Source organism: Danio rerio, chromosome 12, assembly GCF_052040795.2.
Source record: "Danio rerio strain M-AB ecotype USA chromosome 12, GRCz13ab, whole genome shotgun sequence".
NCBI lineage: Eukaryota > Metazoa > Chordata > Actinopteri > Cypriniformes > Danionidae > Danio > Danio rerio.
In genome coordinates this window covers 38,811,695-38,832,818 of record NC_141032.1, presented here as the reverse complement: position 1 = coordinate 38,832,818, position 21,124 = coordinate 38,811,695, and the positions used below count along the sequence as shown (strand labels likewise).

General features: G+C 37.4%; 1 long non-coding RNA gene across 2 annotated transcripts in view; it reads right to left on the bottom strand.

Moving 5' to 3' along the window:
* LOC141376854 (uncharacterized) overlaps positions 1 to 21,124 on the bottom strand; it is a 196,192-nt gene that overhangs the window by 6,872 nt on the left and 168,196 nt on the right. Inside the window, exons 10-11 of one of the 2 annotated variants that reach the window (XR_015504445.1) lie at positions 16,187 to 16,259; positions 13,273 to 13,403 (exon numbers count right to left, since the gene is read on the bottom strand). This is a non-coding gene — a long non-coding RNA (uncharacterized LOC141376854). Of the gene's footprint in view, positions 1 to 12,899; positions 13,404 to 16,186; positions 16,260 to 21,124 lie in introns of those variants that run through there. The other variant, XR_015504442.1, reaches the window with a different exon arrangement.

Below are 21,124 nucleotides of genomic sequence, written 5' to 3'. Positions count from 1 at the left end.
GCGGTTATTCAACGTCCGCTGTTTTTCTCTGTTTACTGAATATGCACAGCTAGCTTCTCCGCCTGGTCAGAAGGGTCTAGGTGAAAGAGACCACCACGAGCCCCACATGGTGTTGACTCAGTTGCCTTGCCTCAGGCGCGACAACATCCCCTGAGGAGAGTGACAGCTCTGGAGACTTCAGACCCTCTTCCCTGATCCCTCACTCCTGTCAGAGGTCACCGCTTTCCAAGCCCAAAGCTTAGTCTGTTCCCCTCCCTTACTTGTAAACCAGTTTGATCTACCTCATTGTTTGTCAAGAAGGCCTTCTCAGAGTTCACTCATCAAAACATCATCAGACGCATGTAGCTTCTTGACGTGTTAATTGGTAGACATCTCTAAGATGCATTCTGGGAAAAATTGTGGAAAATCTGAAGAGTCCAAGTGAACTGTGTTACGGAGACCTTTCAGTACGTTGATGTACTATTGAGTAGGGGCGGGGCTTTCTTTCTCTATGCACATCCTTCCCTCATAGCAAACTAACAGTGAAAGGGGCTGGTTAAGAATATTGTGGCTAAAGCTAATGTCAACAGAGAAGGACAGTCACTTCAAACACAGAAGCAAACGGTCGGACTTTGAAGATTACCAAAACTAATTTTTTTTTTCAGTGAATGAGGTTATTAATAATAATTCCTTACATTCGTATATCGTTTTTCTGAACACTCAAAACACTTTACACATTTTTTACATTCCTCTTCCACTGCCAGTGTGCAAGGTCAATGTGAAATTTCAGTGCAGCATGGTGCAGCATCCACCTGGATGATGCGACAGCAGCCATATTGAGCCAGACCGCACACCACACACCAGCTGATTGGTGGAGAGGAGACAGAGTGATGAAGCCAATTATGATATGGGTATGGTTAGGAGGCCGTGATGGACAGAGGCCAGCGGTCAAATTTGGCAAGGATGCTGGGGTTAAACTATTTTTCAAAGGACATAATGGGATTTTTTAATGACCACAGAGAGTCAGGACCTCGGTTTAACGTCTCATTCGAAAGACGGCATTCACTAAACAGTATAGAGTCCCCATCAACATACTCGGGCGTTAGGACCCACACAAACCGCAGGTTGAATGCCCCCTGCTGGTCTCACTAAAACCACTTCCGGCAGCAAGCTAGCTATGCCATATGGCCTCCCATCATTATGCACATCATTTATACACATCATTCCCTCATAGTAAACTAACGGTAAAAGGGGTGAGGTTACAAATATTGTGGTTGATATTGTGTGTCAACAGAGAAAGACAGTCAATCCAAACAGGGAAGCAATTGGACTCTGAAGATTACCAAAATAATTTTTGTTCACTCAAAGGGGAATATGCACAGCTAATGTGCCATAAACTTGTGTAACAACCATAAACTTCCGGTGACTATTTTTTGTGACTATTTCCAATTGTATAAGGTTCATTTACAGCATTGGAATCGTAATGTAATTACAATTCTATCAGTTTATTAGACTCAGGGCCTATTTCCCAATTCTACCCCTTAGCCCTTACTCTTACTCCTTGTTTTGCGCATTCACATGAAGGGGTAGCTTAAAGGTGTAGGGCTAAGGGGAAGGGGTACATACCCCTTGAAATTGAGACTTTTCAGGACCACACTCGAAACCAAGGGGTAAGAAAATTTTCCTGAACACACCAGCTACATAGCTGCACCCGGAAGTCAGGAGATGCACAACTTAGTTTTTTTGTCATTATTATGAATTTTTTACAACAAACAAGCACATGTTTTAATATATTCATAACCGCGTTCTTGTTTACTGCCATGCTTTAAAAAAAACACTAAAATAAAAAATGCAAAATTTCGCTATCTTTAATCCATAATCATAACTCATGTATAGCAGTCCCACAACATACTTTCACATCTGTTACTCAGTGCTACTCGAATCCTCTGTCAGAAAAGTCTAGTGGCTGGGAATGGGCTTTACAGTGTCTACATAGATGAATATGGCCACAGTGTACTGTAAATGCACAATACAGTTACAATCTTATTGCCACATTCTATAGCCATGATAACATTATTTCCTGATAATAAATACCAAAAAAACAAAGCAACTTGAAAAATGACAGCAGTTACCATCGTCTGATCTCCTATAAAGCAAGGGCTCACGGTGACATGATGTCATGTGCAGGTGTTGTAGTGCTGTCCCATTTCTTAGGGGTAAATTTTGAAGCCCTTCGCCTTCACACTCTGTTTCAAGGGCCAAGGGTAAAGGGTAGGGGTACAAATTAGAATTGGCATTGGGCCTTAAGCATTCATTTAGTTGTTCAAGCATAAAATGAAATGAAAGACCAAGTCAATGCAAGCACCATCAGTAGAGTAGCAGCAGGCAAGCGCAGAAACTCTGTTGAAAATACTGGGGTAAATACATTTCCATATTTTAAAGACATGGTGTGGAAAAATGCAATTAAATGCAGTGCTTCTTGTCCAGTCTGAGACGCACTTTATTTCATATATCAATCCGGCACTGAAGATCACTGATTTTTAAAGAAATCAGATCTTAAACGTAGCGATTTTGTAACTGCTCAACAGTTCACTTGGGCTGGATGACTGAAAATTAAAAGTTTGTGTGCATATAACCCATTAACTAATTATTCACCTTCAGACTAACAATATGCACCAGTAAAATAAACATTGTACATTTTAATTCCACACAGACTCTGATATAAAATCAGATTAAACTGCATTTTTATTAGAAATCTGTTAAGAAATTAAGAAAACAGAGCATTCAAGCAATAATGATTCGTCAACCCGGCCCCAGATTGGATATTTCAACAGCCCTTTTAGTCTGTTCGTTTATTCAAGTCTAGATATCGTGACTCAGGCTAGGTGGAGTGTGTTATGAAGCGTGCCACCGAACATAAGGACCGACATCTGCGGGTTAGGACGCGTCAGGTTAATGCAGAGCGCCTCCTACGTCTTCCCACTCTCCCAGAGCACAAATCCAAAATGTTGAGACAGATCCCATAACACTATCCAGACGGCAATTGAGGGAACCCAAATGGGAACAGTCAAAAGGCTACTGGCTGACCATCATGTTGACGCACCCTGATCTGCATGGATTCCAGGCAAAGCTGTTTACTGGTCTAGAAGGGTTGGACGAGTGCCGATAATTTGTCCAGTTTAAGCCACTGGATTTGTCATCCTCAAGCCTTTTGCATTTTTTATTTTGACTATTACTGATGATGTGGCACAAGCACCTTTTTAATTCTGCAATTCAGAATATTGGTGACTGATGTGTCAATGTCAATGCTGATGTCAATCAAATCCACAATGTGATTACATCACATGACTTTGGCACTGGATAATATGCTGATCACGTTCCACAAGAGTCGTAATGTTTTATTTCCAATGTGTCTGAGTTGAGATTGAACCTTGCCAAAGATTTGATGCTATATCTGCATCTCCACTAAAGGTAAATGGATGTGGTCTCGGGCGTGGATCAGAATTCAGTCTTTCAGTCACGGCATTTGAACATTTTCCACATCAGCTAATTTCCTCCAATCCCGTACTCCTCTTCACCACAACCATTAGTCTTTCCGCTCTCAATCTCTCCATCCACAATCACTAGCTCACGCTTTCTCCCCCTCTTTATCCCCCTTACTCATTTTCGTTCTTTCTGAAGCATGGCGTCTCTGCAGCCACAGTGAGTTGCAGGCCATGATAACCTGCTGGTGTTTGCAAACCATCTAACTCACCATTTGGCTTCAGGGCCACATCAAAGTGTGCTTAACCAATCTTTACACAAGCAGAATCCATTCCATCTATTCTAACCCTTACATAAGTCATTTATACATTTGGCTCATTAACAGCATCACGATATCAAGCTTGGATGGTGTCCCCAAAACATTTTAGGTAACATTTATGGAAAGTTATGCCATATTTGCATATACATTTTATTGGGCTGCACAATTTATCGTTTCAGCATCGATATCGCAATGTGATCATTCGCAATAGTCACATCGCAGTATATGCAATAGTATAACGAACAGGTCCGCAGGGCACGCACTGCGCGGTGGCCCGCGAGATCTTGGGGCCTCACGTTGTCATTTTTAAAAATTATTTAGTTGCTGTACTTGAATACTGTTAGACTCGAGACTTGATAAAACACTTCAATTCAATTGTATCTTTTTCTTAATTGTATTTATTTTTATCCGTGAAAATACTCACAACACATGCAAATACAGAACTAATCTAATCTAATCTAATACAGATCTAACATTATAAATTCTTTCCAAATAGAGATTTTAAGTCATTTTGTGAAATTGTATTCATATTGCAATATAAACTGTATCGCAAAATAAAAACATATCACAATGTTATATTTTTCAATAATATCCAGCTGCAGCCCCGCAGACCCACACATGTTTCAGGCACACACAATCCAGCACACACGATCTAGACAAACCATATATGGTTACGACGAATGTTAATGTTATTAATGTCTTCTAGGACAACGTCATCAATATATTTTTTATATACAGTTGAAGTCAGAAATATTAGCCCCTTTTGATTTTTTTTTCTTTTTTTAAATATTTCCCTTTTTTTCCTTTTTTAAATATTTTTTAAATATTAAAAAATATTTTTAATATTTTTAAAATGATGTTTAACAGAGCAAGGAAATGTTCATAGTATGTCTGATGATTTTTTTTTTCTTCTGGAGAAAGTCTTATTTGTTTTATTTCGGCTAGAATAAAAATAATAAGAATTAATTTTAAAAAAATTAAGGTCAAAATTATTTGCCCCTTTAAGCTATTTTTTTTATTCTACAGAACAAACCATCATTATACAATAACTTGCCTAATTTCCCTTTCTGATCGCCACTAGAGGGCAAATTCCAGCAGTCATGCTTGAATGGTGGTTAGTGTCATTTAGTGGCTAATAAACATTGTTATAATTTTATTAAACCTTGTGTGGTGGTCGTATTTTTGTTATCTGGTGGACCTGCTAGAGTTTTGGCTTTCCAAATTAACACTATCAAACAATTTTATGTTAAATTACTCAAATGTTCAATATGTAAACAAATGTTTACTTAATCCCATTTACAAGCCATTTGAACAGCAAACATGGGTAATTTTTTAGATCATATTGATGAATTAATGTGCTTCTCGTTTTTTTTTTTTTTTTATTATTAATGTCATGAAAAAAAAATAAAACCCACAGATTAGTTTTTTCGTATTGTTCCCACCATGGTCATGGACATCATCATTAGAAGCTCCTCTCTCTTCCACAATCAATTGCAAGGCCCTCACAGCAAAAAATGTTTTGGCCATCATTTTCAGTTGTGATAAGGAACCACACTGACAAAGTCTTATTGTAATATACCCCTAATTCGCAGATGGGACAGGGTATGAGAAAATAAAGCTTGGTTCTCGCAAGAGAGAGAGTAAAATGTGCGGGAATGTTGGAGCAGACAGTGTTGATATATGAATTTTCAACAATGTAGCAACTTTGTGCGGGAGCAGGAGGAGGAGGGGAAGAAAACAGCAGCACCAGAAAGAAGAAAGACAGTGTAGGAACACTGGACCTATACTTTGAAGACTCTTATTAGACCTGGGTCCAGTAGACCCAAACACCTTGTATGTAATGTAAATGTGTGGGGGGAGGTACATTATGCGGTCATTGAAAATTTGTTCGGATTTATGTTCTTCACAGAAAATAAGGCAAAGCCAATGAATTTCAGGTTGAAAAGATTTTGTTTTTTGTTGTTTAATTTTTCTTTTGGCAAATATAGACCCAGATCATTCCTAATGAAGGTAAATCCTAAATCTGTCAAAATTGCCTGGTATTATACATTGCATCGGGAAATTATTCATAGCGCTTGCATGTTCTTAAGTGGCCTAGCCAGAGCCCAGACCTAAATCCTATTGAACAACTCTGGAGAGATCTGAAAGTGGCTGTACACCATCGCTTCCCATCCAACTTGATAGAGGTACTGCAAAGAGGAATGGGCAAAAATTCCCTAAGACAGGTGTCAAGCTTGTGGCTTATTCAAAAAGGTTTGAGGCTGTAATTTCTGTCAAGGGTGCATCGGCAAAGTATTAACCAAAGGCTGTAAATACTTATGTACAGTTGAAGTCAGAATTATTAGCCCCCTTTTGATTTTTTTTCTTTTTTTAAATATTTCTCAAATTATGTTTGGCAGAGCAAGGAAATTTTCACAGTATGTCTGATAATATTTTTTCTTCTAGAAAAAGTCTTACTTGTTTTATTTCGGCTAGAATAAAAGCAGTTTTAAATTTTTTAAAAACTATTTTTGGGACAAAATTATTAGCCCCTTTAAGCTTATTTTTTTTTTCAATAGTCTAAAGAACAAACCATCGTTATACAATAACTTGCCTAATTACCCTAACCTGCCTAGTTCACCTTATTAACCTAGTTAAGCCTTTAAATGTCACTTTAAGCTGTATAGAAGTGTCTTGAAAAATATCCAGTAAATTATTATTTACTGTCATCATGGCAAAGATAAAATAAATCAGTTATTAGAAATAGGTTTTTAAAACTATTATACTTGGAAATGTGCAAACAATCTTCCCTCCATTAAACAAAAATTGCGGAAAAAAATAAACAGGGGCGCTAATAATTCAGGGGGGCTATTAATTCTGACTTCAACTGTACATGTGATTTTTCAGTTTTTTTTTTTTTTATATAAATTTGCAACAATTTCAAAAATCTCACATGTCATTATGGGTTTTCTCTGTTGAATTGTTAATAAATAAATGCATTAAATCCATTTTTGAATAAGGCTGTGACAAACAAATGTGAAAAAGTGAAGCTTTGAATACTCTCCGGATGCACTGCACTGCCAGATCAAACAATAACTATTTCTTTAATTGTAACCTGTTCTGATCTAGTCCTGCATGTTGTCGTTCTTTTCCCCCATCCCAATACCTACATAAATGTCATTAATTAATTTCCTATTGTCTTAGTGGAAAACAAGGGCAGCTTTTTCCACTGGGCTGCTGCCGCCGTTGTTTTGTATGTGTGTGTGGAGGGTTGTTCATTATGCTTCTGGACTTCATGAATCATACTTTTCATAAGGCTGATTCAATGCAGTAAAATCTTTCCTGACAACTATATTGGAAACAGCTTCTTGAGAGAGTGAAAAAAAATTGTTATATCATTTTTGTTTTTACACAAGCGGTCCTCATTGCCAAAAATTCTTATGCAGATACTATAGTCTGATTCATCTGTTGTTTTGACTCTCCTTTTTTTTGCATGTTCAAAAGGTTACTAAGCATCGCCACAATAAGTTCAAGGATGTAAACAATATTTTGGTCAATACGTACAGTCACTCATTTGCAGATGGAGCATAAACTATTACAGCATTCTCGCCTTCAACCAGACTTAAATGATTAAAATCCAGCATGTTGCATTCAATTAAAACCAGCTTTTTACAAGTAGATCTGCATAACCTTTTTTTTACTTACTTTAAATTTAATTTGAGCTCATTGACTTTTACAGCTAGATTCATGACCAAAGTTTCCTCTTATAACAAAGAGACCTGCAAGTAGAAGCAGTGATCAATGTGAACGGTTGGCACGAGTGCACACTTTGACAAACGTGTGAGGAAGCGGAAACAGATTAACACAAAAGCACACCCAATCGATGGCCCAGAGCCTTTGGGCTGGATGGAAATGTATTGAGCATAGGAGCAGAAAAATGCACACAATCTGATCATGAGGACAACAGCTGTGTTTACATCCCACACCTTGCTGGGAAATCTATCAGAAAACGGATTCATCCACACTTTCCTGTTGTGTGCTCACAACTCACTGAGCCGAGAATAAAAAAAGGTCAGTGAGGGCACACTTGTCAGAAACGCTGCTGTTTAAACAATAAACAATTGGCTGTTATCGTCAACTTCAATGATAAAAAGCATTATGTAAATTGAAAAATAAAGCTAATTTAATAAAGCTATTATAAATACAAGGAATAAAATCATGTAAATCATCAATTAATATCATGTAATATCATAATCATGTAACTTAAGTATATTTGTCTAACTATATTTTATATATATCTTACTATTTTTATAATCTAAATTAAAATAAAGTATTGATATCAGGTGGAAAACAAAACAATGTAAATATTAAATGTTGCCTTGGCAATTGACTAAAATAAATTCTAAAGTAGAAGAACTTAAGTGACTAACTTAAAACAAAAATATAAATAAGTAATTTAGTAAGCAAATAAATAAATTGTATAAATAAAAATTAGTAACACTGATATTAAAATTAAACCAAAATAATACAATAAAAAGTGATTGCTATTTTAATATCCTTAAATAAAATTATAGTGGGTAGCACGTTTGCCTCACAGCAAGAAGGTCGCTGGTTCGAGCCCTGGCTGGGTCAGTTGGCATTTCTGTGTGGAGTTTGCATTTTCTCCCCATGTTGTGGGTGTTTCCCAGTGATGGGTTGCAGCTGGAAGGGCATCCGCTGTGTAAAACACATGCTGGATAAGTTGGCGATTCTTTCCGCTGTGGTGACAACTGATAATTAATGGACTAAGCCAAAAAGACAATGACTGAATGAATGAATAATACAAAGTAAAAGTGATTTGTTGACTTCACCTAAAGTGAGTAAGCATGTTGTCTTAAAATTATTAGGTGAACGAATGAACTATGTAAAAACGGCAGGTTTCCACACAATTCATTCATGTTGTCCCAACACAAATCGATTACGCTAACTTAACACTTTTAACAAATTTATGTGGATTGAACACAAAAATTGTAGTTGTCCCAATGAAATTTTAAGAATTGTTGATTCAGTTTATTTTAAATAAGTAGTTCAGAAGTTCACACTTAGCTGATGATAGTTTATAAAGCTTGTTTGGCATGCTGTACCGGGAGAGAGCCCTGAGCTCATTAGATCCTCGAGCCCAGGGCTCCCTCCCATTTGCAAGGCACGAGGGGAGTTTGAGCTCAGGTAAATATCATGAACTGCCCTGCTGTAGTAGCTAATATACAGATAGTGATTGATCTTAAGAGATAACCATTTACTAGGAGCATGTCTATGATGCCGATTTGGATTAGTTAATTAACTTAAGTTGCATGTTTTTTGACGGTGGGAGGAAACCGGAGAAACCCGGAGGAAACCCAGGTGAGCACGGGGAGAAGGTAAGGACTAGAACCAGTGACGTTCTTGCTGTGAGGCAACAGTGCTAACCACTGGGCCACCGTGTCACCCATCTAGGAAAGGAGGAAAAGTAGGGGTAGAAGGGGAGATTCTTCAAAACGAAGATGTCATATGGAACGTGGTGTAATTATAGTGGATTAGGAATCGTCTGATTGGTGAATTATAAATTGAATAATGCGGGGCCGGCTGCAAGCAATCATAAGCACATGATCCTCTCGAAATTAGCCTATAAATAAACTTCACTTTGACCAAGCAAAAATATATATATTTTTGAGTGTATAGCTAAAAAATTACAGGTTTATTCACTTTTTAAAAATAAAGGAACTAATAGATTTTTACAGTGGTAAATTTTTGTTTAAAAAAACTGGTGCAATTGCTCTAATAGCATGGAAAATTTGAATAGGCGTGGACACTTCTATATAAACCTTGATCGGCTTCAAATAACCATACCAAGAACAAAGAAAAGACGATTCTTGGGTGTGAAAAAACACTGTGGCACATACAGTGACAACGAAAAGCAAACCAAACTGTATGTGTAAACACCTTAGAAACTATAGGTAAAACAATTGAAGAAGATATTTTAAAAGTCTGCCACTTCAGCTTTTAATTTAAATTCAACTGGATTTTTTATCTCTTAATTTCATTCAGAATGACAGCCTGGTTTTTATGCACAAACAATTTCACGATGTACCTGATGCTTCCAGGGTTTCCATGAGCTCACTAGTAGTTAGAACAAAGCTAACGACTCCTGCACATACCAATACAAACACAACCAAGCTGAGCAGGTTAGTAACCTTAATAAACTGCTTTGTACACATTTATTTGAACAAAAATCAATCAAAGTGTAACAGAAGGTTGACTGACTCTCTGTTATCGCAAACTAGTGCGAATCTGAATGAGGTCATACTGTTCAGGAACCCAGGCGTCGATAAGCACAATAGACTGTGTGCATGATGTCACAAGCCAAGCTGAGTCGCACCAATCACATCTCTTGGGAATGAACTAGACACACATTCAGCTTCCTGATCAACAAGCTGCCCTGAAAAATGATAACTTTCCTCTGTTGATGATTTCTATTATTCCAGAATTGTTTTGTGTGTGCCGGGAATCAAACAATGTCGGAAGTGATGTGATTGTGTAGTATTTTGGGTACTGCCACTGAATAACCAACTCTAAGTTGGATATAAGTTCAATATAACGTATACCAACGACATGAGCTTTTCTACCATACAATGTTAATTGACTTTCGCGAAGACATTCCCAGTAGGAGTGTTTGGGATATGTTTCTCAGTGTGTGCTTTCTGTAACCTTCCTCCATAAACAGCTCTCTCCGGCTCCTCCAGTTGGCCTCAGACCACCTACAGCTGGCCTGTCAGCGAGACCACTGGGTGCTCTCCATTCACAGAATATGTGAAAATACGAACACGTGTGTTTTGAATTGACAATAACTTCCACAGACGTCTCTTTTAAACACTTGATAATGTTTTTCATATTCAATGCTATTAACTTCACTTATATTATATTGTTTAATGCTATTAATTTCACAATAACCATATAGTCACCTATAGTTTCGACTGACCTTTGGACAATGCCAACAGTTTCCACTATACAAGCTTGCCATGCACCTGGCAGGAGGCGGTGACATCATGGAAGATCTTTGGTTTACAGAGCTGGTCTTTACATTGTCAGACGCCTCACTGTTGTGTAAATATAAAAGGCACAACCATGTAAAGTAGTAAGCAGAATCAAATTTAACCCCTAAAATACTCATTTAAGGTTGGATTATGCAAAATACAGTATAAACTTACGTAATTGTCTGCTTTTCATTTCAGACAGACTTTGTATTGGAATAAAGTTTTAATCCATAAAATTAAATTTATTTTAACTTTAATTTTAAATTAGTTCATCTAGGAAATAAGGTGTATCTTCATTGATTTACCTTAGCTTAGTTCCGTATTTATCTGGGGTCGCCACAGTGGAATAAACATAGCGGGTTGCTAACTACTACAGCATATGTGCAATATTATGCAGTGGATGCCCTTCCAGCTGCAACCCAATACTGGCAAACTCCTATACACACTCGTTCACACACTCACATACTAATTTTGTTTACTCACTTTCAGGGCTTTACAATAACTTTTTTAATCACCAGCCACAGTGGCTAGTGGTTTTCCAACGTTACTAGCCACTCTGCATTTCACTAGCCACAATTTTGTTGTTGGGAAAATATTTTTTTTATGCATAAACTTTGACATGCTAAACTTACTTTATTTAGATTTTGTGTTTTGTCCACATGCCTTCTCATTCATTTCACAATTTGTGTGTCATGTATGAGCAAATAGGCCTTGGTTTCATAGAGTTATACTGCAATTAGCTTTTATTTCACATGACTGTTGAGAACTCAAAAAAAAGTTTCTGTGTGGAGTTTGCATGTTCTTCCTGTGTTGGCAAGGGTTTCCTCTGGGTGCTCCTGTTTCCCCTATATACCACTCAGCCACCATGCTGCCTGAAATAAGGTGTTCTGTTTGGTCAAACTACTTATTTAAAATAAGCTGAAATAACACAATTCTTTGAGTTTTTTGGGATAACCTAATTGTAGTCAACATAATACTTTCATGTTGTCCCAACACAAATCAATTATGTGGAACCCAGCATTTTTTACAGAGTGTGCACTGTGGTTCAAAAATTTGTCAGTGTGGCTGAATGTACAAAAATAAATTATTATCACTCTGGGCTGGTCAACACTAGACAATGGGCTATATGCACAGCCAGAGTTTTTCAGCCAATGGTGAACTTCCGGTAAAATGTTTATGTGACGGTTTTGAATTTTATAAGATTGCTTTTACAGTATTGATGTTGTAATTCCATTTAAATATAATCGGTTAAATAGACTTAAGCATTCATGTGGTTGTTAAAGTATAAAAAGAGACAAAAGACATTAACAGCAGGCTAGCGCAGAAACTCCTAATTATTTTCCACATTTTGAAGACAAGGGGTGGAAAAATTACAGGGCAGGCTTTTACGCTTTTACATTGTCAAAAGGGAAAGGAGTTCATTACAATTAAATTAATAGGAACAGTACATCAGGTTTAAAAATAAGCAAGTTGTGTTTAGCCAGAAAGGTCTTAAGATCTGACTGGGTTGTGCCTTCACAATTCATTATAAACTAAACAAATCATCAGTTTCTATCGTAGAAAAAAAATCATTGTACATGTTGGGATGCTAAGAGGCAATACACCATGCAACAATTATTGGGGCTTTGACATTGAGCACTGTTATGATTAAAGATGGATTGAAGGAAGGTCACTGTTTGGGAGTGATGGGGAGAAAATACACTACACTGGGTTATTTTTTACCTAAATGCTGTTCAGCAGTCATTTTATTGGGTTATTTTGATTATTTTGTATCACTTTAAAGAGCCAGTCTAAAAAAATTCTGAGCTTTTTTTTACTCAAAATGATGTTGATTGATGTTTGAGAATTTTGTTTCTGGGTAATTTGCACTGTAATCCGCTGGCATGCTTTTGTCCTTACCATTTAAATCACAACGATCAACGTTGAGAGGTTCAAGCAGGAGAAACAGTGTAAAAAGGTGAGCAACAATTGACATTGTTTGGGTATTTAAATGTTAAGTAGTAAAATAAGTCGTTATGTTGGATTCAACTAAAGAATAACGAGCACAGAGAGGTAAAAGTGTGATGTCGGAATGGAAAAGTTTGGTCCCTGACATGTTAACCTATTTTTTAATTCACTTTCCAGTTTTTTTTCTTGCACTGGAAAAAAAAACTATTAATAACTTGGACTCACAAGGCATGAAACAGTTTTTTTCATCGTCTATTGGCTGTTACATAACATCATCTACATGATCTATCATCAGTTATTGCATGGTCAAAAACATCAATACATTTCTGATGTTTTTCCTCCAGACATTTTGTTGTACTCAAAACTCTCTCGATGGTGCTGAATGCAGTGTAGCGTCACTGGCTATACTATTAAGATACATTGTGAGCACAAGCTAGTGCCAGATGTTCAGCTGGGACTAGTAGACAAACAACAACACTGAACAGCAATTGGTGCAGAGCGAGAAGATCTACTCACAGGAGTTTTCGTTTTATTTGGAAAATCGAAGTCACAGGGAGGTGGCATTCCAGCAGTCTTGGCACCTCTTGTACTGTCACGGCTTCTAGATTTTATGACGGTCTAGAATGAAGATCATAATGCAGGTGGTGCTGTTCAGAGGATGACAAGAATCACTTATCAGTATCCAGATTTTCCAACAGATGCATGCCACTTTCTCGCCAAACTCCTTGTTACCTTGTCACTATCACAACAGCATGTTCGCATCAAAGGATTACAACATCCTCCCATCTGAAAATTTATTTTCATTCTTTTTGTAAGTCTGGCTGTTCCCAAAATAAAAAAGGTACTTCAACAGAGCTGCTTCCAGAGATAAACTGCGATAGGGTTTTCCTTTTTTTCGGAGGATCTTCAAAGCATCTGAACAGCAGAGATGATTGATACAGCCTGAAGAGGATTTTAGTGTTCATTACTCAGTTTCTAGGTAATGTCTGACAAAATAGGAATATCTAATTATTTTGAGAGCCTTGAACCATCTTGCATGTCTGTATAATGCTAGACTGAATGGGTATGTTTTATTGATATTTTATTGATCCTTTATTGATTATTTTCAGATGGAGAGCACTTTAAAGGAACACTTTACTTTTTAGAAAATAGGCTAATTTTACAACTCCCCTAGAGTTAAACAGATGAGCTGTACCATTTTTTAAACCACTCAGCTGATCTCCGTGTTTGGCAGGGGCACTTTTTGCTTAGCACAGCTTAGCTTAGCATTAATCATTGAATCGGATTAGACCATTAGCATCTCCCTCCAAAATGACCAGAGTCTATGAAAAATTGCCTAAGAGTAATTTCTATCTTGTTTAAAGCTCGACTCTTCTGTAGTTACATCACATAGTTAACTACTTAAGACCTACAATAAATAACCACTTGTCCACTAACCATACTTGACAAATCTCACTTCATTTCACACTTCATATTATAAAGCACCTGAAAATAGTCCCTTGCACCAACAGATGACAGAATAGTATAGTTCCTAACCATATCAGCCTAGAATATAAGTTTTCATTATCCGTTACTCTTAGTACACAATGTAACTACAAAAGAGTCAAGCTTTAATAAAGAACTGATTTTTTTTAACAAAATGCTATTGGCCTAATCCCATTCAATGAATTATGCTAAGCTAAAAATGAGACTATAGTTCCTATATCAGCCTAGAAAATAGCAGCTTTTCATTTTCCATCAGTCTAACTAGACCAAGTAACTAAAAAAAGATTGAAGCTTTAAATGAAAAAAAAAAGAAAACAAAACTGAAATTTATGAATGAGATTTTAATGGTCTAATCCAATTCAATGATGTATGCTAAGCTAAGCTAAAAAAAATGATAGTATAGTTCCTAGCCATATCAGCCAAGAGAATAGAAACATTATTTTCCATCAGTCTTAGTACACAATGTAACTACAGAAGAGTTAAGCTTCAAATAGGAGAATTACTGACATTTTTGAGAGAGATGGTAAGGGTCTAATTCGATTCAATGATTTATGCTAAGTTAAGCTAAAAATTTGAGAATAGTTCCTAGCCATATAATCCAAGAAAATAGCAGCTTTTTATTTTTAATCAGCCTTGGTAGACGATGTAACTACAAAAGAGTAAAGCTTTAAAAAAAGAAAATTACTGAAATTTATGAGCGAGATGCTAATGGTCTAATTGGATTCAATAATTTATGCTAAGCTAAGCTAAAAATGAGAGTACAGTTCCTAGCCATGTCAGCCTAGAAAATAGCAGCTTTATATTTTACATCAGTCTTGGTAGATGATTTAACTACAGAAGAGTCAAGCTTCAAATAAGAAAATTACAGAAATGTATGAGCGATATGCTAATGGTCTAATCTGATTCAATGATTTATGCTGAGCCAAGTTAAAAATGAAAGTACAGTTCCTAGCCGTACAGGCCAGGAAAATAAAAACTTTTTATTTTCCGTCAGCCTTAGTACAGAATGTAACTACAGAAGAGTCAAGCTTCAAATAGGAGAATTACTGAAATTTATGAGTGAGATGCTAATGATCTAATCTGATTCAATAATTAATGCAAAGCTAAGCTACAAGTGTTCCCGCCGGACCTGGAGATCGGTTGAATGGATTAAAAAATGGTAAAACTCAACTGTATAAAATGAGCTTATTTTCCATCAACAAGCGTTCCATCAATAAGACATATCAATCAGATTGTGATGTGATGTCTAATTAACACAAACATCTAATCAGCCAGAAGCCCCATTTCACAAAAAGACCTTCAAATATTTTGTCACACTGAATACATCCCGCATAATTTCATAAGTACGCTCATTATGAAACTTGTTTCTACATGCTGCTGCACTCATTTACTCCCTCTTTCCCTCCCTGCCTCTCTCCCTCCTTCCTCTGCTTGACTTAAGCGTCACCGATATTCCAGCTGGGTCTAATTTCAGTGGCTTTTTTCACCTGTTATTATTATTTTTAATCATAAATGTTTCCTCTCTTGGTGATGTTAATATCTGGAAACTCACTGATGAAGCCACAGAACCTTCACGAGTGTTTGCACGCTCCATGATTAAGGGTGCCTGGAGAGACTGCGACTGGGCCCCAGTGTATAGAGCGCGAGACGGCCGCAATGGCGAGCTTTCCAGTAATACCTTGGATAAATCAGGTGTGATGGCGGAATGGAAAAGTTTGGTCTCTGACATGTTCACCTACTTTTTATTTCACTTTCCAAATTTTTTTTTCTAGCTCCGAGGTTAATCTTTTCTGCTGTTACCATTCAATGCTTTTATTGGCTGAAGGAGAAAAAAAAAACTATTAATAACAACTTTCACTCGGAAGGCGTGAAATAGGATATTTCAGCAGTTCATCTCTCTTTTCTTTTCCAGTAAAAGCACAGGCAAAAACAACCATTTACTCACCTTCACAGTTTTTACACATGCACTTTTCCAAATGGCCTGTTCAGTTGTAGGTTCAGTCAGTTTAGTGAGTTATCTGCCCAAACAGGGGGAAAGAAAAGACATAATAATAAAGATGATCCATTGAGAATCAGTGTCAGAAAACAAAGTGAGAACAAACAAAATGTAACTTTTTACACCAGTGTTTATTTCTATCGTCACAGTTGAAAAATGGAATGCAACTTTTATTTCTCATGGATATATTTAGTCCTGGCAAGACCTTTCGCTAGTATCATAGATTTGGACAGGAGCTGGTGACTTCTTTCAGCTGTGAGGTATTAAGGAAGGTGAGAGAAAGTGCAAGCAGACCAGGGCCATGTGTATGGTCATGCAGAGGTCTCAGCATGCAAGCAAAAGAGTTCCTGCCATCAGAGACCAATTGCTCGATCATGTGGTGTTGATATTTGGATGGGGAAAATGCAAATAAAGTGTGATTTTTGGAAGGCCAAGCTCCTTTATTTTTTTGCGAGTGGTATCACTTTGGCAAATTAGCATATTTCTTCCTTGGCAGGATATTGGTTTTGGGAAGTAGATTAGGTCATTTTTCTTTTCATAGCACACTTTCGTGTCTCCATGTAGTTGACCACGAATCCCATTATTTAAGGCTGAATGTATTAAGGTACTGGTTATTTCTTCTCTGCTTTCAGAGTAATGTTTGTGCTAAATGTAAATAGCAGTCAAAAAATTTGTTTACACTGTGCAAATATTTAATCAATGAGCTTTTTATATTTAAGATATAGGAACTGTAAGTAGTAATTTTACTACAAATTACTACGCTACCAGTCAAAAGTCTTGTCGCCTATCCAAGTTTCAGGAACAACAAACGATAACTTGACTTCTAGTTGATCATTTGGTATTAAAACTGGCTTATATGCAAGGCAAAGACCTCTAGATTTCGCACATTATACCAAAAATAAATGAAGATAAATTTATCTTCTGCATACCTCGGTTGTAAAGAGTGGTCATTTGAGTTACTGTTGCCTTTCAATCAGCTCGAACCAGTCTGGCCATTCTCCTCTGACCTCTGGTATCAACAAAGCATTTGTGCCTACAGAACTTTCTCTTTGTTGGAGCATCCTCTGTAATCCCTAGATATGGTTGTGCGTGAAAATTCCAGTAGATTAGCAGTTTCTGAAATACTGAAATCAGCACGCCTGGCCCTAACAACCATGCCACGTTCAAAGTCACTTAAATCATCTTTCTTCCCCATTCTGATGCTCGGTTTGAACTGCAGCAGATCGTCTTGACAATATCTACATGCTTAAATGCATTGAGTTGCTGTCATCTGATAAAAAAAGTCTAGAATTGCCTGTCTTGAGGACAGACTGTATATGATTACGCTGAACACTAACGTTCACTATACCCAAGGTAAATCAGCGAAAAGTGCCATCAGCTAAAACACATGAACAGCTTACTCTACTTACTAAACAACTGCTCATGCATATTCATGCAGTTCAAGCTACAGACCCGGTCCCAACTCAGACCAGATAGTCTTGGGTTCTGTAATGAGGATTTTATACAGGTCTGTGTGGCGTCTTTCACATTACCTTATTTTTACATGAACTGCACCCTGTTTTGAACTAAACCGCCATTGTCAAAGCACCCTAAAAGATGCTGTTAGTATTTCCTGCATAACATAACCACACTATGACAAGCTGTTCGTGCAAATTTCCCATGCGCCTTACTTATTCTGTGTACAAACAAAGGGAATCGGATGTGGAGCAAATAAAAAGCAGGACACTGACAGAGGGTTCCCTCATGACTCACAGCAAGTCACAGAGGGGTCTAATTAAAGCCATGATGTTTTGGGTGAGGCCTGAGATCCATGGATGTATCTATAAATGCTGCAAATATGAAAAACTTTCTTGGCTGCCGAAGGGACGTACTGAGCATTGACTTATTTGTCTGCTGCTCAGAGATGAAAAGTAGCGAAAACAAACAAGGGAGCGTGAAGTCTAAAGCTTTCACGGCCATGAAGAATTTCTGGTGGCAGATTCATGACAGAGACTCTTCTGGGTCTTCCAGCCATCTATGATTAACATCCAATCATCTATCCATATATTCTTCAATAAAGGGGTAAACAAAGAACAGTTTTGGAAAACGCATTGCTCTGTCTGTTGAATCTATATCAAGAAAGTATGCATTTTGAAATTAAGTATTTCTGTCGGTCGATATGGCTATCAGAAGCCTGTCCATCTGACCATGCATTCATCTATCAATCCTTCCGTCAAGCAAAACGTATGTCGGTTATGCTTTTGATTTTAAGAATTTCATTTCATATTGATGTCCATCTGTCAGTGTGTCCATCCGTCTATCAATTCATCAAGAATAATGTATGCAGGTAATGCATTTTGGCAGATAAATCTACCAATGTAATGTAATGTAATGTGTATTTATAGTGCATTTATTGTGTATGACAATACACCCAAAGTGCTTTACAATGATGGGGGGTGGCGGGGTTCCACACCAGTGTGCAGCATCCACTTGGATGATGCGACGGCTGCCACAGGACAACGGCGCCAGTACGCTCATTCACACCATCTATTGGAGGAGTGAAGAGACAGCGATAGAGCCAATTCGGTGGATGGGGATAACTGGGACGCCATGATCATAAGGACCGATAGAGGGACTTTAGCAAGGACACCATGGTTACACCCGTACTCTTTACGAGAAGTGCGATGGGATTTTAATTGACCACAGAGAGTCACGACCTCAGTTTACCATCTCATCTGAAAGACGGATCTATCTTTCCTTCTGTCTGACATTCATTCAATCAATCATTCAACCAATCAATCCATTAGTCTATAATTGTCTGACTGACCATTAAGCAAAATATGTGATGGTAATGTATTCAGGGAAGCTTTTGTACAATATATAACTTTCAGTGTATTCATTTGTTGAACTATCAGTCTATAAAATAGGAATGCAGCTCGAAAAGTAGAGCATGGTGCTAGCAATGCCATGGCTGTGGGTTCAACGGAAACAGCTGTAAGATTCCATTCTATCTGACCAACAATGAAATTCAATGAATGGTCGAAGGTTAAATGCGTGTAAGCCTTATCTAGTGCTTCTAAAAAGAATTTGGTTATTTATTATTAGAATTTATTTATATTTGTTTCCAACGTCGAGTTCAACCTGACTCCAATTTCGGTTATTCCAATTTAGTTGTTTATGTTTTTGGATGATCACATTAGATTTTGATATTTTCTTGGATCCAATATTCTTCATTGTATGTTCATTAGGAACCAAACAACGCTTAGAGTTCCAAGCCCTGAGAGTGTGTTTCTTCTCGCGGACATTATCTCGACACTCTAAAGTTAGTCACTGCATTTCGTTGCCTTGTACTTGTACATGTGTAATGACAATAAAGTTAAATCTAATCTAATCTAATCTAATCTAAAGATGTAGGGTTAACTAATATTCAATAAATTCGGTCCCATCCTGCTTACTCATACTACAAGAGTAGTTAAGTTAATACAACTTGCTGATATCAGGGATTAAATAGTTAAAAGGTCTTTGCACTGCCGTGCCACACTGCTCCGTACAGTCAAATGCGTCTTAAAAATCCAAAAAATCATGTCACAACATAATGGAAACGCAGATATACTGCATGATATACTGGATACAATTAATTCAGGAGACTCTAGATTTAATCAAAAAGGTTAACATTATTTTCCAGATAAAAGTGTATCAAGCCAATTACAGAATTAAACAATAAAAGCCAATTCAGAAATAAATGTACATCAATTTTTCATTCATTCATTCATTCATTCATTCATTTTCTTTTCGACTTAGTCCCTTTATTAATCTGGGGTCGCCACAGCGGAATGAACCGCCAACTTATCCAGCACATGTTTTACGCAGCGGATGCCCTTCCAGCTGCAACCCATCTCTGGAAAACATCCATACACACTCATTTACTAGGGACAATTTAGCCTAGCCAATTAACCTGTACCTCATGTCTTTGGACTGTGGGGGGAAACCGGAGCAATGAATAAGTGCAATGATTGGTTATTTTGTCAAAGTAACCCAGTGACTGGGGTTTTATTACAGGGTTTTTGGTGATTTTATTACAGAGCACATTTAAGTCTGAGTAAAATCCATCCCCACACAACTCATATTATTTTGCAACGTAAGTGACTTTAGATCTGCTAAAAGCATGTGTAAATCTAAGTGTAACATCTTGTCTGTCTAGCTTTCCAGCTGTATATCCAGTCTGTCTGTATATCTACAGGTGAATCTACTATATTTTCATCTATCAAGATAAAGGTATGCAGGTAATGCAAGTGTTTGGTCTGTGCATCTTAAACTAGCGAAGACCACCTAGATGATTTGAGAATGCCATCAATGTCCAGGAGAGGTTGGCAGGGACTGACTGAGTCTGATGGAGATGGGATGTGAGGCAGAGCACTCTGAGCAGAGCAGAACAGAACAGCTGTGAAAACAGACCAGTCTCACAATACAGACCAGAGCCATGGACTGCACTCTACCCGTGTGGTCCAGCCTAACCAAGGATGACATCAAGGTGATCTGCAGCAGGATCCTGACATCTACACATCTCCTGCCACTACAAACAACTGCTGATTCCCAGAACTCCCAAAATAGCGTAATTGACTTTCTATAAATGATCAGTTTAGCACGTAGATGCGACACATGAATCTAATTGTTAAGAATGAACTGCGGCAATCAAACCTGTATATGACTTAGTTGCTATTTCTAGACCTGACGGGTGAAGGAGTCCCTTTCAAAAATAAACATCTCAGCAAAGGATAGATGTTTTGAGAATGCTGAGCCCCAACTGCAAAGCATGCACCCTGTGTTCGCAAAAGGCGCAGCCTAATTCATTTTAGGCTAATTAAACAAGCTTTTATTAGCAGCTAATTTTCTGCCATGGAAAGTCAC